An 18,180-nucleotide genomic window follows, 5' to 3' on the forward strand; every position below is an offset into this window, starting at 1 on the left:
ATACGTCCAGGGCATTGCAGAAAAAATATTGAACATAATTTTTTTAAAACAACATATTTCATGTGAGCCAATTACTTTTAATTAGTCCCAGCCTTGGCCCTGTTTAAGGGAACAGAACAGCAGTGATATTTGAGAATGAGAAATACAGTATATACAGCTGGGATGCATATATATACAGTGGTACCTCGAGATACGAAATTAATCCGTTCCGAGGCGGCCTTCGTATTATGAGTTTTTCGTATCTTGGAACATATTTTACATGTAAAATGGCTAATCTGTTCCAAGCCCTCCAAAAACACCCCAGTAAATTATATTTCCAGGCCTAAAACACATGTTCTAGGGTTACAACGCCGATCCGACGGAAGAAATATGACTCCAAAAAGGCAAAATACTGTACATACTTGAGTAATATTCAACTGCATGTAATGTTCAACCCCATTTTTACTGCATATGTCCCTTAGCAATAAGCCTAGCCTATGTTAGGTTGCTACTGTAGCCTAGTCTATGATTCTGACATCTAAACCTAAGAGCTAAAAGCTTAGAATATGCCAATAAAATGTATAAATAATCAGTATGTCCTCATTTCAAATAATTATTAATTAATCATTAACTATAATACACAAACAAACAAAAAACAAACCTTCCAATCGATTGTTTACATTCAGCTCTTACCCGTCTTACGAGTATCAAACGAGCGCCAAGCAATCATTTTTCCTAGCACACAGTAAGCCATAAATTGTCATTAGTATCTCTCTTCAACTAATGAAACTACCAAACAGTATAATAACCATTCATTTCTATTCTTTATTCTATCTTTACCTAATGGAGATACCGAGTTACTGACAGCTATAATGAAACATACATATACGTAACGTAATAATAAAAAAGAAGAAGAATTCTAAAAAATGCGTATTTGTTGGCAGTCTGATTTATTTTATATTCTATGATATCTAATTCACAATTTTTTTATTAAATGTATTGCATGTACTCATTTCAAATAATTATTAAGTAACCATTAACTATAATAAACAAACAAAAAAAAAGCTTCCAAACGTCTGTTTACATCCAGCACTTACGAGTATCGAACGATCGACAAGCAATCACTTTACACAGTAAGCCATAAATTTTCAATATCTCTCTTCAACTACTGAAACTACCAAACAGTATAATAACCATTCATTTCTATTCTCTATTCTATCTTTACCTAATGTTTTTTTTTTATTAAATGTATTGCATGAATAAGTTTTTCAATTTACAGCAACCTTTTACCAATAGAATACTTAAAGCACAAGGGGTAGATGCTGACCAATAGGAGAGCAGGACCTTATGGGGTGACTAGCATCAGGAACCAATGGGAGAGCGGGAGGATGGTGGCGAGTTTACTCAGTTGGCGGCGCGGGAGTTTTAAAATTGTTCTCGGTGGTCCGGGCGAATATCGGGACTTTACAGCAACAACCTTTCGTATCTTGAAAACTTTTCGTATGTAGAGCAGTAAATTTTTCGCATTGGCTTTCGTATCTCGAGTTTTTTCGTAGTAGAAACCTTTAGTATCTCGAGGTACTACTGTATATATAATATAATATAAATATATATATATATATATATATATATATATATATATATATATATATATATATAAATATATATATATAATATATATATATATATATATATATATATATATATATATATATATAATATTATATATATAACATATGTATATATATATATATATATACATATGTATATATATATATATATATATATATATCATATATATATTATATAATATATATATATATATATATATATATATATATATATATATATACATATATATATTTCTGGGCTCAGCTCGTGTCAGCCTATGAAATATCCTTAAAGATCATTATTCTAGGTAAAATTAATCTAAAATTACCAGAGAAAAACAAAATTAAGAAAATGTCAGTAAAACTGACGTTTCGCTCACTCTATAAAAGAAGTGTCGGTATGGGAATATAGGCGAGTGGGATCACTACCACGAGTCATTCACCATTTATTACCTTCCAACATAAAATCCCCACCAGAGAGAGCTGATAATAAAGGGTGATGCGGCCGCTACTACTACTACTACCGACCACGGACAGCAGCGCCCCTAGCGGTCATCCTTAATCATTAGCTTCACAGCGCTAGAGTGCTTTTTCCTCTCGTGTTGTTTTCTTGGATTTATCTCATCAGTTACGATGGAACGTGCTGCTATTGCTTCGGCTAAGTTAATTGCCTCATAAGTAGTATTTTTCTAGTATTTTAGTCTTCCAGGGACCAGTATTTTCCTTTTTATAGGTCATATACGGTCTCCCGGTTGACTCGTGGCGGCCATGTGCCGCCTCGTGTTAAGATTTCCCGGTCTCCCATACTGGGACATCTTATGCTTATGGGCTTTTTATATTTACGTTCATCGTTTATTACATCGTTTTTATAGCTAGGACACAGCCCCTTTACCATTTTCTCTTAGTTTGGTATTTAGGGCTATACCGTGTTTCTGGCCCAGCATCCCAGCTCTTGCTCTTCATCGGCTACCGCTGGTTCCGAGTAGTCAACTGTTCTTCGGAACAGCTTGCCTCCTCCTGGGCTTCTTTCTATTTTACTAAAAGTGTCTTTTCCTCCTTACGATGTATTATCCAGTGTTATTTAGGGTGTTGTTAGGCCTAGCCCTAGATGCTTGTGCCATGTGTTGGTACAGTCTGGTTTACGTGGCCCCTCTATGGTTGTGTTGCTATCGCGGCTTAGGCCACCTGCGATCACGTGTCCCTTAGCACCTTACCCTTCCCATTCCCTCCCTACCAGGTATAGGGAGGGGTCTGGTGGATCTCCTTGGTTGCCATGACAACCACAGTAGCCTACCTCCCTCCCTCTCTCTGAGGAGGCCTGGAGCTCCATTCCAGCTGGGGTTTAGGGCGACCACTTGTCTTGGGTACCGGGTTACCGAGCGTGGTAGTTGCAGTGACGGGGGGGGGGGGGGGGGGGGGGTAGGGGGGGGGGGGGGGGGGGGGGTAGGCCACCCCCCCCCTCTCTCTCTCTCTCGCCTGTGTACGCAGGGACCCCCCACCATATTGCCTCAGTCCCCACCCTTCCCCTACCGTAACGACGGAGCCTCCGCTGAAGCCGGGGGCCCTTCGGTTATAGGTCCGTTCTGGCTCCGCCAGTGGGCGGGGTGGACAATTACTAGTGGTCTGTTGCTTGCCTACTATATCCTGTTTTCCGCTACCAGAGGAGAGCTCGCTCCTTACCCGGGCACTCTTCTAGTAGACGGAAAATTTTATACTTCGTTATATATGGATATACCCTTAATATTACGGTGAATTTTAGTTTTAATTTATTTTATTGTACTATCTCCGTCGTTCTCCGTCGTGGTTTCATGGCTCCTCACCACTCCTGGTTGGAATCTTTTTCCTGTCTCCGGCGTAGCCTTAGACCAACTCCAACCGCCTAGTTACCAACACGTATTACGGCGGGGCTCTATGGTTTAATCTAAACTTACATGCTCCGGCAAATGCAGCGGAGTATTTGTTAGGCTGTAAGTGTGCACCTGATACTCATGTATCTCTCCACTTACAGGCTACCAACTGCCAGGTCCCAGGTTGCAACGCGACGTTGTACGACCCCTGCGCCCATGAAGAGTGTAGGACCCACGCCCCGTGTGCCACCACCCACAACGGACTGATCGTTTGGCACCCGGAGGCTTTGCACCATCTGCTACGACCTCGTTAGTCAGCTTTTGGGTGGGGTAAGTCTACTTACTCCTAGACTTTTCTTGGTCTTATCACTACTAACATTTAGTTTTAAGCTTCGTTAAACCCTATCTCCGCCGTTAGAAGCTTCATATCGCCTTCACTTTCAGGCTGCCGCCGTGAAGGAAGTCGCCCTGGCAACCCTGAAGGCTTGGGCGGGCGGCTTCGGGAAGAATGCCGCCAAGGGCCAGCCTTATATACTTGATAAGAAGCTGGCCGTCCAGATCTTCCCCGATGGCAAGTCGACCGGTTACGTGGACCCCATCTCGGCAGCCCCTCTCATAGCCTCTTTTCATTCAGCAGGAAGGTTGGCAGCAGGCCCGTTCGGGGTCCGTTCTCTACAAAACCAGGAAGCCCGGTTCCCAAGATGTGGCCAACCTGGACCTGAATATTGAGCCTATGGCAGTAGGGGCAGAGGATTTGTTGGTTGAGGTAGGTGTGTCGGGCGCCCAAGGTCTTTCCTTGGGTGCTCCTGGATCTTCTTTCCCCTGTCCCTTCTTCCTCTTCATTCCAAGGCTTCACGGGATCTGAGATCCCTGCCCGCTCTCTCCCGCTCTCTCTGTACCCCCGAAGGTGAAGGGACAGAGAGAACAGAAGACACTGCAATAACACGACTTTCTAAAGAAGTCGTCGTCTCCTTCAGCTAGGAAGTCTACGACTTCCTACGCTGACGCGGTGAAAGCAAAGCCTAGCTCTTCCTATTCTAAGAGCTCTAGAAGCAAGGCTTCTAGGAGAAGGCTCGCGCTCCGGCCGAGCCAACGCCTTCTCCGGCATCTACCGGATCTACTCCGGTAACTCCTGTTGGGGTGGCGGGACCGAGCTCCTTTGATCCCACCACCTTTTCAGCAGTTGTGATGCAACAAGTGGGAGAGATGGTTGGCTCTCTTGGCTCTAAGTTTGAACAGATGTTGCCACAGCTGTCAAAACACCATCAACCAGTCTGGCCAGTCTATTCAAGATCTCTCTAACCGAGTTAGAGAGCACGACGACGCTTTGCTGGTCATTAACCAGGCTCCTCAGCCAAGCTCCCCTGTAGCAGGTACTGGTTATTTTACAGTTACCTCCTTACGAATCCCTACCAGCCTTCTCCATGGATAACCCATGGAGAGTGGCCGCTTATGCCCCCTTCAAGGACGGCATGATTTCTATCCCGGAGTGTGGAACTCGAAGGATTGAGGACTTTGAGTTCTATCCTCCCGGACTGACTCAGCCTTTCATTGGGTATGCTAGGCTGACCGTCGCTGCTCTCACTAGAGAGGATAAGATCTCCCGAGAGACTGTGCTGTATAGTAGGGATCATGCACAGCGGGAATGGGTTCACTGCCTGGAGGATTGGGAGTGTACCAACACCAAACTCCAAGCATTCAAGAGTCCATTCACTATTTTCGCTACGGAGGAGGAGGCTTCTCTTCCGTTCGCTACCAAAGTAGTTGAAGCGACTCTTCAGGCAGTCCTCAAGGACGAGCCCATGCCACAGTTGAGGGAAGCGGAATCTACTTCTCCGCTCTTCCTGGCCTTTGGAGAATTGTGGGAGAACTTGCCTGCCACGTTCTCAGTAGGTAAGCTTAAGCCAGACTGCGCAATGGATCAGTTTGGCAAGAAGCTTCCAAGACTGCCTGATACCCTTATTCAGGCAGAGTTTGATGCCCGTACAAGATTTGGGAGGTCTCTTAACTCCATGATCATTACGGAAATGGCTGCCCTGTCTTACGCCACAGAACCTTTATTCAAGATTCTGGCTAAATCGCAGCTTCAGACAGTCCAAGCTGATGCTTTTGACTTCTTCCTAGCTAGAAGGAACTGCCGAAAGCATGTCTTGCAGGAGGCAACTATCAGGCATGAGCCTAATAGACTCTAGCTTCCAGCATGTGTGCGGACCTCTTCCCAGAGGCCTCTGTGAATGAGGTGCACCACGAGGCTGCTAGGCTTAACCAGAGCCTTAGAGCCAGATGGGGCATCTCTTCCAAGAGGAAACAAGAGACCACCCCTGCTGCTGGTAAGAAGCTAAAGAAGACAGGAAGAAGGTTCCAGCCTTACCAGAAGCAACAGCAGCAATTTGTTCAGGCCGTCCCAGTTACACAACAGGGACAGCCGTCAACTTCGAAGCAGACGCAACCCATTCTCCTGTTGTCTCCTCAAAGTCAACCTTCCACCTCTTACGCAGTCTCGCCGGCCTTCAATTCAATGTACGAAAGCCAGGCCTACCCAACCTTTAATAGGTTCTCTAGGGGTAGCAGGGCGAGGGGCCACTTTCGCCAACGTGGCACAGGAAGAGCTGCAAGAGGTAAGCACTTCAGAGGAGGGCGCGGAGGTCAACCCGCCAAACAACAGTGAGGCTCCCCAGGTAGGAGGGAGGCTGTTCCTCTTCCGTCACAGGTGGGGGTTCAGCAAATGGGCACAGAGCATCGTGTCCAAAGGATTGGGTTGGAGTTGGATCAAAGATCCTCCTCCAATCAAATCATTCTATCAGGAACCATCAAAGGAATTGACAGATTATGCGGAGGAACTCCTTCAGAAGGAGCTATTGCGAGAGTCAAGCATCTAAAATTTCAAGGTCGCTTATTCAGCGTGCCAAAGAAAGGCTCAACAAAAAGAAGGGTAATCTTAGACTTGTCAAAGCTAAACTCTTTCATTCGTTGCGACAAGTTAAAAATGCTCACCATCTCGCAGGTACGGACCTTACTTCCCCGTGGGGCCGTCACAACCTCCATCGATCTTACAGACGCATACTATCATATCCCTATAGCCAGACACTTCCGTCCATTCCTAGGCTTCAAACTAGGAAATCAGACGTTCTCATTCAAAGTGATGCCCTTCGGTCTGAATGTAGCCCCCAGGGTATTCACGAAAGTAGCAGAAGTGGTAGTTCAACAGTTGAGAACTCAAGGGATAATGGTAGCAGCATACCTCGACGATTGGTTGATCTGGGCACCAACGGTCGAGGAATGTCTCAAAGCCACGAAGAAGGTAGTTCAATTTCTGGAACATCTGGGGTTCCAGATAAACAAAACGAAATCCAGACTCACTCCGGAGTCTCGTTTTCAGTGGCTAGGAATCCAATGGGATTTGTCTTCCCACAATCTGTCAATTCCAGTGGTCAAAAAGAAAAGAAAAGAATAGCCAAATCTGTGAAACAATTTCTCAAATGCAAACAAACATCAAGGAGAAAACCAGGAAAGAATCCTAGGTTCTCTTCAGTTTGCCTCAGTGACAGACATCCTCCTGAAAGCAAGTCTGAAAAAGATTATAAAACGAGTTTGGCGATCGAGAGCAAACGTCAAATCTCGAGACAAGTTGTCAGTAATTCCACAGATCCTTCGCAATCAGCTCCGTCCCATGGACAAAACGTGAAGAATCTTGCCAACAAATTAGTACCCCACCCTTCAATATCCCCTTCCAGTGTTAACCATTCACACGGATGCCTCCCTGTCCGGATGGGGGGGATATTCTCAATTCAAACAAGTTCAGGGGACTTGGTCAGTTCAGTTCCGCCAGCTTCACATAAACGTCCTGGAAGCAATGGCAGTATTTCTTACCCTGAAGAGACTCCTTCCCCCGAAGAAGTCTCATCTAAGACTAGTTTTGGACAGTGCAGTGGTAGTACATTGCATCAACAGAGGAGGGTCCAAATCCAAACACGTGAATCATGTCATGATAGCCATCTTTGCGCTAGCAGACAAACACAGTGGCATCTGTCCGCCACTCACCTTGGCGGGGGTAAGAAATGTGATAGCAGACGCTTTGTCCCGGTCAGTCCCTCTGGAATCAGAATGGTCCCTAGACGACAGGTCATTCCAGTGGATATGCTGGAGAGTCCCAGGTCTCCAAGTAGATCTCTTCGCCTCACAAGCGAACCACAAGCTCCCTTGCTATGTGGCCCCCAACCTGGACCCTCTGGCTTATGCCACGGATGCCCTGTCGTTAGATTGGAATCAATGGAGGAGAATCTATGTTTTTCCTCCAGTGAATCTTCTTTTGAAAGTCTTGAGCAAGCTGAGGACTTTCAAGGGACTAGTAGCTCTGATTGCTCCAGACTGGCCAAAAAGCAACTGGTATCCTCTGCTTCTGGAATTGGGTCTCCGACCTCAACGGATTCCCATCCCAAGCTGTCGCAATCAGTACAAATGAGGACTGTGTTCGCTTCCTCAGGAATTCTTCAGACCCTAACTTTATGGACTTCATGAAGTTTGCGGCTAAAAAAGATGCTAACATTGATCCACAAACATCCTCTTTCTAGAATCAGATAAAAGAGAGTCAACTATTAGACAATATGACTCAGCTGTTAAAAAATTAGCATCCTTCCTGAAAGAATCAAACACTACAACCATGACAGTTAACTTAGCTATATCCTTTTTCAGGTCCTTGTTTGAAAAAGGCTTAGCAGCTAGCACTATTACTACTCATAAATCGGCTTTGAAGAAAATCTTTCAGTTGGGTTTCCAAATAGACCTAACAGAATCTTACTTTACGTCTATTCCCAAAGCCTGTGCTAGACTTAGACCTTCTCAAAGGCCTACTGCAGTTTCATGGTTCTTAAATGATGTCCTCAAACTAGCCTCAGATACTGACAACTCGTCTTGCACATTCATAATGGTTCTTAGAAAGACGTTATTTTTGTTAAGCCTGGCTTCAGGAGCCAGAATTTCAGAACTGTCGGCTCTATCCAGAGATGCGGGTCATGTGGAATTCCTCCCCTCAGGAGAAGTTCTACTTTCTCCGGATCGTAGCTTTTTAGCTAAAAATGAGGATCCCCTTGCAAGGTGGGCTCCTTGGAAAGTCATCCCACTTCCGCAAGATCCTTCTCTCTGCCCAGTATCAACTTTAAGAGCCTTTCTATCTCGTACATCCTCTATAGATCCTCAGGTTCTCTCTTTATGAGAGAAAAGGTGGCACTTTATCAGTGAAAGGAATCAGACAACAGATCCTTTACTTCATTAAACAAGCCAACCCTGATTCATTTCCAAAAGCAACATGACATCAGAGGAGTAGCCACCTCCAATTAATTACTTCCAACATATGAACTTTGAGGATCTTAAAAAGTATCTGGATGGAAATCACCGACAGTCTTTGTTTAAACGTCATTACCTAAAGTCCTTGGAATCTTTAAAATTTTCTGCAGTAGCAGCGGGAAACATTGTTTCTCCTGATACTGCACAGTAGTTGTAGTATAGATCCAGGTCTCCTTTCTACCTACCTCGTCCAACAGGCCTCACCCTATTGCCATGCTACTCGGAATACTCTAGCCTTAGCCGCTAGAATCATATTGGTGGATTGTCCCTTATTTTTTTGCTAGGGACATCCACGTTATGTACATATAATGTACTTCAGTGTTTTTACCCTTATTTTTATGCTAGGGTAGAACACAATGAGTTTGTATATTTTGTAAATATCTTAATTAAGTGAATCATTCTTTGTGTTTTTGCCATTACACTATTATGTATTACTATGTCTAATATAAGTTAATTTTAAGTACTTTATATTGTTTGTTTTCTTTATCATACCATTGTTTAGGATAAGTTAGCTTTAAGTACTTTGTTTGTATACTGTAATGTCCCTGATTCACTTATATTATATATCTCTTTTTTACTATTGGGTTTCATTTGTCCTTATTCCCATCTTGTCTGTTTCTCTGGTACTATTTCATAGGCCGACACGAGCTGAGCCCAGAAAAGGGATTTTGACGTAGGAAAAATCTATTTCTGGGTGATTGGCTCGTGTCGCCCTATGAAACCCACCCTGTTTTCTTTACCCACCCTGCAGGACAAGATGTTCATAGATTAAGGATGACCGCTAGGGGCGCTGCTGTCCGTGGCGTCGGTAGTAGTAGTAGTAGCGGCCGCATCACCCGTTAGTATCAGCTCTCTCTGGTGGGGATTTTATGTTGGGAGGTCTAAATGGTGAATGACTCGTGGTAGTGATCCCACTCGCCTATATTCCCATACCGACACTTCTTTTATAGAGTGAGCGAGTCAGTTTTACTGACATTTTCTTAATTTTGTTTTTCTCTGGTAATTTTAGATTAATTTTACCTAGAAATAATGATCTTAAGGATATTTCATAGGGCGACACGAGCCAATCACCCAGAAATAGATTTTTCCTACGTCAAAATCCCTTATATATATATATATATATATATATATATATATATATATATATATATAATATATATATATATATATATATATATATATATATATATATATATATATATATATATATATATATATATATATATATATATATATATATATATATATATATATATATATAAGCAAATACCACTGGAAAATGATAGACAGAAATCAAAGTGCTTTTGTCTTTACTAAGACATTGTCAAGGAACGAATGAAATACATTCGGAAAGAAAGTTATCAGGTAAACAGCAAGATTAAGAATACCAATTGGTTAATTATCAAAAGGGTAAAAATTAAAGAGATAATCCAGGATTATCTGATATCACACGGTCATAAACCTAAACATAGATTTAACCCTAACAGAAACTACAACGTATCCGTATCGTCCAAAACATGTAAAAACTGAATATATTAATTTTGGCTTATATTTATCTACAACTTTTTTCACTATGAAGGTATCAAGTTTAAATAAACCAAAACTTAAATTTAGAACATTTCCATTATCTGACTTGATGAAACAAGATTCAATGATATTCCTTTTAACTGTGTCATTACATGGGATTAAGGCTCTTGCTTGACTCCAGTTAATAGAATGATCTAAATCTCTCATATGTACGAATAATGCATTTGATATTTGCCCAGTTCTCACAGAATATTGGTGCTGTTTAAGACGTTGTGAAAGAGACTTACCAGTTTGTCCATTAATAGACTTTATCACACTTTTTGCAAGGATTTTCATATATGCAGCCTGGAAGGTCATATTTTATTACTAAACTTTTGACATTAATATTACTGAAAACAACATTTATGTTAAAAAGCTTTAAAATTCTAGGAATTTCTAAAAACCTTTCATTATAGGGTAATTTTAGAATGTTATGCTTACTAAATTCAAGTTTTTCACTAGTTAAATAAAATGTTTTTCTAGCTCTTTTCCATGCCACATCTAAAGTCCTTGGGTATTTAAGTTTCTAGGCAATGTCATAAATAGTTTTAATCTCACCGTCAATAAACTGCAAGCTACAGACACATGTGGCCCTTAGGAACATCCCAGAAAAAACAGAAAATTTAACATTTTGATGGTGATTGGAGTAATAATGAACAAAAGAGGCAAAGTTAGTTGATTTTCGAAAGGCTGAAAAGGTGAAATTTCTATCATTTCTATGGACAGTTACATCAAGAAAATTCAAATTACAATTTCTTTCTTCCTCTACAGTAAATTTTATAGAATGAACTAAATTATTGAGATTATTAAGGAATTCCTGGCAATTTTCGTGAACTGGCCAAATACAGAAAATATTATCCACATACCTAAACCACATAACTTTTTGGGGCAAAATTCTTGGTAAGAGTTTTGTCTCAAAAAATTCCATGTAAATATTGCTAAGGACAGGAGATATGGGATTACCCATAGCCAAGCCAAACTTTTATACAAAAAATGAAGTTTTTATGTTAAAACAAAGTTTTATGCTTACTTACCTGGCAGGTATATATATAGCTTATCCTCTTGTCGCACTGGCAGAATTTCAAAACTCGCGGCAACCGCTAGTACACTGGTAGTTCAGGTGATCGCCACCCCGTTCCCGTGGGGCTGGTGCTTGGAACCATTCCCGTTTTCGTCAGATTTTCTCTGAACCCTGTCTCCTGAGGGGAGGAGGGTGGGAATTTAATTATATATACCTGCCAGGTAAGTATGCATAAAACTTTGTTTTAACATAAAAACTTCATTTTTATGCATGACACTTACCTGGCAGGTATATATATAGCTGATTGACACATTTGGAGGTGGGTCAAAGACAGCAACATCGTAATAAATTAAAAATTAAATAATTTTTAAAATTACTATTAGGTTCCTTACCTGCTAAGGTAGCTGACTTCGTAGGTCCTGCCTCTTAGCCTGCTAAACCTTAGTAGCTCTCAACTAGGATGTGACCTGTTTGTTGAGAAAGCTAATAACAAGGGTCTGACAACTGGACGTGACCAATTTGCTGACAGGAAACCCTAGCCCTCATTTACCACAGGCATTCATGCTAGGAAAGTTAGTCACCTGAACCACACACACAATCACTATAATAAACAAATACTTCATAAACTGAGTAGGTAATAAACCTTCTCAGACAATCATAAAACACTATAACCTAATAAAAATAATAGCCTAGCATGTTAGTAGGTTATGGGGTGGAAACTCCTTTGCCCAGTACTGTACCTGAGGATACGTACGGGCCCAACGTTTGACAATTATCAAAAGTTGTCTTAACGTCTCTGAGGTAATGCGAGGCAAAGACTGAATTGGTCCTCCAAAACGTCGACTTTATAATCTCCTTGAGGGCTTAATTTTTTCTGAATGCCAAGGACGTAGCTACTGCTCTCACTTCGTGAGCTTTAACCTTAAGCAAGCCGAAGCTTTCTTCTTGGCTAAGCAAATGTGCTTCCTTAATGACTTCCCTTACGAAAAAAGCCATAGGATTTTTAGTCATGGGTCTGGTAGGGTCTTTCACAGAACACCAGAGAGAACCTGAGGTCCCTCTAATACTTCTTATCCTTTCCACATAGTAACGTAAGGCTCTTACCGGGCAAAGAACCTTTTCTTATTCTTGACCCACCAGATCGGCCAGTCCTGTAATCTCAAAGGACCTTGGCAACGGATGCGAAGGATTCTCATTCTTGGCCAAGAAATCTTCCTGGAAAGAACAAACCGCTTTGTTGTGCTTCCAGCCTACTTGTTTGTTAACCCTTAAATGCCGAAGCGGTAAAAAAAAAAATGTCTCCCGTGTGCCGGAGACGTTTCAGAGTGAGCATGGAAGCGGAAAAAATATTGTTTCAAAAAATCACAGCGCGCTTAGTTTTAAAGATTAAGAGTTAATTTTTGGCTCCTTTTTTGTCATTGCCTGAAGTTTAGTATGCAACCATCAGAAATGAAAAAAATTATCATTATCATATATAAATAATGCGATATATGATAGCGCAAAAACAAAATTCAAATATATATGTATTTAAATCGCGCTGTGCGCAAAACGGTTAAAGATAACAAGTTACTTTTTTTTCGTTGTAATGTACACTAAATTGCGATCATTTTGGTTAATACACATTTGAAAAACGATAAAAGCAACACAGAGAAAATATTATCACAAAATAATGCATGAATTCGTAACGCGCGGACGTAAACAAATAATTTTTTCAAAAATTCACCATAAATCTAAATATTGTCCTACAGACTTCCAATTTCTTTCAAAATGAAGACAAATGATTGAATATTACTATACTGTAAGAATATTAGCTTACAAATGCAGTTTTCGACCATATCTGATGAGTTAAAGTTTACCGAATGTCAAATTTTTTTTATATGTATTTTTTCATATGCAATTATTTCGGAAATAAGAAAAGCTACAACTTTCAAATATTTTTCGTTTTATTCTACATGAAATTGCGCACATTTTCATATATAAAACTCTATGAAATGCCTAATATGAAACGGAGCAAATATTCCGAGAATGGGACGTACGCATTTCAGAGATTTGTGGCGGAGAATCCGCGCGCGGAGGGAAGGAAAGTTTTTTTTTAAATTCACCATAAATTTAAATATTGTGCTAGAGACTTCGAATTTGTTTCACGATGAAGATACATGACTGAATATTACTAGACTGTAAGAGTTTTATCTTTACAATTGCGTTTTCGACCATTTCGGTAGAGTCAAATTTGACCGAACGTGGTTTTTTTTTCTATTTATCGTGATTTATATGCAAATATTTCAAAAATAAAAATGAGAAAAGCTACAACCTTCAACTATTTTTTGTTGTATATACATGAAATTGCGCACATTTTCATATATAAAACTTTATGTAACGGCTAATTTAAAATGGTGCAAACATTACCACAATCGCACGTATGATTTTTTTCGGAAGAGTTACCGCACGGACGTAAAGAAAATGTTATTTATTTCATAAATTCACCATAAATTGAAATATTGTGCTAGAGACTTCCAATTTGTTGCAAAATGAAGGTAAAGGCTTGAATATTACTAGAATATAAGCGTTTTAGCTTACAATTGCGTTTTTTTTCGACCATTTCGGTAGAGTCAAAAATTGACCAAAGGGTTGAAAATTGTCACTTATCTTTTTTTATATGAAAATATTTCAAATTGATAAAAGCTACAACCATGGGTTGTTTTTAGTTGTATTGGCATGAAAATTGAGCACATTTTCATATATAAAACTTTATGTAACGGCTTCCAATTTAAAATGGTGCAAACATTACCACAATCGCATGTATGATTTTTTTCGGAAGAGTTACCGCGCGGACGTAAGGAAAAAGTTTTTTCATAAATTCACCATAAATCGAAATATTGTGCTAGAGACTTCCAATTAGTTGCAAAATTAAGGTAAATGATTGAATATTACTAAAATATAAGAGTTTTAGCTTACAATTGCGTTTTTCGACCATTTCGGTAGAGTCAAAGTTGAACGAAGGTTGAAATTTTGGCACTTATCGTTATTTATATAAAAATATCTCAAAACTGATGAAAGGTACAATCATGAGTATTTTTTTGCTGTATTCTACATAAAAATGCGCACATTATCATATATAATACTCCATGTAACGGCTAATTTAAAATGGTAAAAAAATTATGTCAAAGTGACAAAATAATTTCCGAGATGTGTCACAGATACTTTTTAGTGCGGCAAGAAAGAAATTCGTGCTTGCGCGCCTGCGTAACGATTGTAAACAAAACAACACCTTGATCCGTGAACTCCCAGCATCCCCCAAGGTGCGTGATTCAAGAGTTTTCGGCTGGTAGGCCTAAAAGTATTTTTCCGCGAATTTTTAAAAAAACTTTTGTATGTCGACGTAAAATACGTCCAGTCGGCACCCGAGAGACAAAAAATGTCGACGTAAAATACGTCCAGTCGGCGTTTAAGGGTTAATAGCTTGCAGCTCACTAATCCTTTTAGCTGTAGCCAAGGCTACCAAGAATATAGTCTTCTTCGATACCTCCCTCAATGAAGCACTGTCCATAGGTTCGAACCTATCCGTTCCTAAGAACTTAAGTACGACATCAAGATTCCAAGAAGGAGCTCTGCATTGTCGATCCTTCTTTGTATTAAAAGATCTGAGAGGATCTCTAAGATCTGCGTCATTGGACAGATCTAATCCTCTGTGCCTAAACACTGCAGACAACATACTTTTGTATCCCTTAATCGTTTGATTTGCTAATCCTAATTCCTTCTTCAGATACAGAAGGAAATCTGCAATTTGGGTCACAGAGGTACTGGATGAAGAAACCTTCCGATTCTTGCACCACTTACGGAAGTTCTCCCACTTCGACTGGTACACTTTGATAGTTGAAGCTCTTCGTGCTCTAGCCACTGCCTTTGCTGCTTCTCTAGAAAAACCCCTCGCTCTGACAAGTCTTTCGATAGTCTGAACGCAGTCAGACCCAGAGCGAGGGTGTTCTTGTGGAACCTGTTGAAGTGGGGTTGTTTGAGAAGATCTACTCTTGTGGGCAGTCTTCTCGGAGAATCCACTGTCCATTCCAGTACCTCTGTGAACCAAGTTTGGGCCGGCCAGTAGGGGGCTATGAGTGTAAGTCTTGTTCCTTGACTATCCCTGAATTTCTTCATTACCCTTCCTAAAATCTTGAACGGGGGAAAGGCGTATGCATCCAGCCCCGTCCAGTCTAGTAGGAACGCATCTACTGCGACTGCAAGAGGGTCTGGGACTGGAGAACAGTAGTTCGGTAACCTCTTCGTTGCTGCGGTAGCGAAAAGATCCACCACTGGGCTGCCCCAAAGATTCCACAGCCTCTGGCATACTTCTTGATGCAAGATCCACTCCGTCGAAAGAACTTGTCCCTCCCTGCTCAACAGGTCCGACTCTCACATTCTTCTCCCCTTGAATGAACCTGGTGAGCAGGGTGACGTTCTCGCTCTGCCCACAAAAGAATCTCCTTCGCCAAATTGCAAAGAGTAAACGAATGGGTCCCTCCTTGTTTGCGTACGTATGCCAGAGCTGTGGTATTGTCCTCGTTGATCTGCACCACTTTGCCGCCGATCAACGCTCTGAACGCTTTCAAAGCCAAGAAAATCGCCATCAGTTCCTTCCTGTTTATGTGCCAAGCTGTTTCCTCCTTGCTCCAAAGGCCTGACACCTCTCGAGGGCCCAGCGTCGCTCCCCAGCCTGCGTCCGACGCGTCGGAAAATAATATCAGGTCTGGGTTCTTCTGCTGGAGTGACGTACCCTCTGCTAACCTTCCCGGAGTTAGCCACCACTTCAATTCCTCCTTTATCTTGAAAGGAATTGGAAACAGGAAGGAATCTGGTTGCGATCTTCTTGGCCAGACTTTGTTCAGGAAGAACTGTAAGAGCCTCATGTGAAGTCTTCCTAGAGAAATGAACCACTCTAGCGAAGAGAGTGTCCCCAGTAAGCTCATCCACTCTCTCGCCGAGCATTGGTCTTTCTCTAGGAATTCTTGCACCTTCTGAAGGCACAAGGTCTGCCTTTCGGGGGACGGAAAAGCCCGAAAAGTCACTGAGGATATCAGAATCCCCAAATAAACTAGCTCCTGTGTGGGGATCAGTTGTGCCTTTTTCAGGTTCACCATCAGACCCAACTGCCTTGTTAATTCCAATGTAAGATCCGTGTCCTCCAGACATTGTTGCCTTGATTGGGCTCTTATGAGCCAGTCGTCCAAGTAGAGGGAGACTCTGACACCTAACAGATGAAGCCACTTCGCCACGTTCGCCATCATCCTTGTAAACACCTGAGGGGCCGTGCAAAGCCTGAAGCAAAGAGCTCTGAATTGATATATCTTGTCCTGGATTACGAATCTTAAATATTTCCTGAACCTTGGATGAATCGGAATATGAAAATACGCATCCTGAAGGTCCAGCGTCACCATCCAGTTCCCTGGACGTACCGCTGCCAGCACTGAATCGTTCGTTTCCATCGTAAACTTGGTCTTTTCTACGAACAAGTTTAGATGACTTATGTCCAATACTGGCCTCCAACCTCCTGAAGACTTCGGTACCAGGAAAAGTCGGTTGTAAAATCCTGGAGAAGCGTGATCCAAAACAGGTTCTATGGCTCCTTTCTCTAACATACTGACAACTTGATGCCATAGAGCCTCTCTCTTCTCTAAATCGATGTAATGAGCCCCTAAGGCTCTCGGGGATGTAGCGAGAGGTGGTTTCTTCAGGAAGGGGATCTTATAACCTTCCTTCGCTACACTTACGGACCAAGGATCTGCTCCCCTGCTTTGCCAGACTTCCCAAAAGTCTAAAAGTCTGGCCCCAACACACGTCTGGAGGACTTCCAACTCATTGCTTGGTTGAGGTTTTCGAACCTCTCTTGGCAGGAACTCTTTTACCTCTAAAGGCGGGTCGGGAAAAGGTCTTACCCCGAAAGGGCTGTTGGGTTGTTCTTGATTCCTTCGGTGTCTTATTTACCACCTTGGTCGGCAAATACTTCCTCACTGAAGAAGTCAGAAGGTCCTGGGTAGCCTTCTGAGTAAGGGAAAGAGCGATATCCTTAATAATTTCTGATGGGAAAAGTTGTCCTGAAAGTGGGGAGAACATCAACTCTGACTTTTGCGCGTTCGAGACTCCCTTAGCAGCGAACGAGCACAACAGAGACCTTTTCTTCAGCACACCTGCCGTAAAAAGTGAAGAAAGCTCATTAGCTCCATCTCTCAAGGCTTTGTCCATACAGGACATAATACTTCTGGGCAAATCTAAATCCGAAGGTTCTTCCATCTCCAGAGTGCGAGCCAAAGCCCCCAACGACCAATCGAGGAAATTAAAGACTTCAAAAGTTCGATAAATGCCCTTCAGCAAATGATCGAACTCTGATGAAGTCCACCACACCTTGGCTACATGTAAGGCATGCCTACGAGAGCTATCCACAATATTAGAAAAGTCCCCCTGGGAGGAGGCAGGAACTCCCAGGCCAAGACTTTCCCCCGTAGCGTACCACACACCAGACTTCGAAGCCAACTTGGCTGGAGGGAAAGCGAATTAAGTCTTCCCCGCTTCTCTCTTCTCCTTTAACCATTCATTGATGCGTTGAAGGGCTTTCTTAGCTGTGATCGACAGCGTCATTTTCAAGAAAGAAGACTTCTTGGGAGCTTTAGTCCTCGAGAACTGAGAAAGAGGAGATAACGGAGCTGACGGTTGTTACGGATCCACAGATCTCAGAGACAATATTACGGCCTCTGAGGGAGGTCCGCTTCAGGTTCGATATGAAATAAATAAAAAAAAATATATCAACACAAACAGTTGAAACTGG

General features: G+C 41.8%; 1 protein-coding gene across 2 annotated transcripts in view; it reads right to left on the reverse strand.

Moving 5' to 3' along the window:
- Positions 1-18,180, reverse strand: part of LOC135218299 (uncharacterized) — a 313,398-nt gene that overhangs the window by 154,131 nt on the left and 141,087 nt on the right. The gene's annotated exons all lie outside the window — the stretch shown is intronic.

The sequence above is a fragment of the Macrobrachium nipponense genome, chromosome 9 (genome assembly GCF_015104395.2).
Source record: "Macrobrachium nipponense isolate FS-2020 chromosome 9, ASM1510439v2, whole genome shotgun sequence".
NCBI classification, from domain to species: Eukaryota; Metazoa; Arthropoda; class Malacostraca; order Decapoda; family Palaemonidae; genus Macrobrachium; species Macrobrachium nipponense.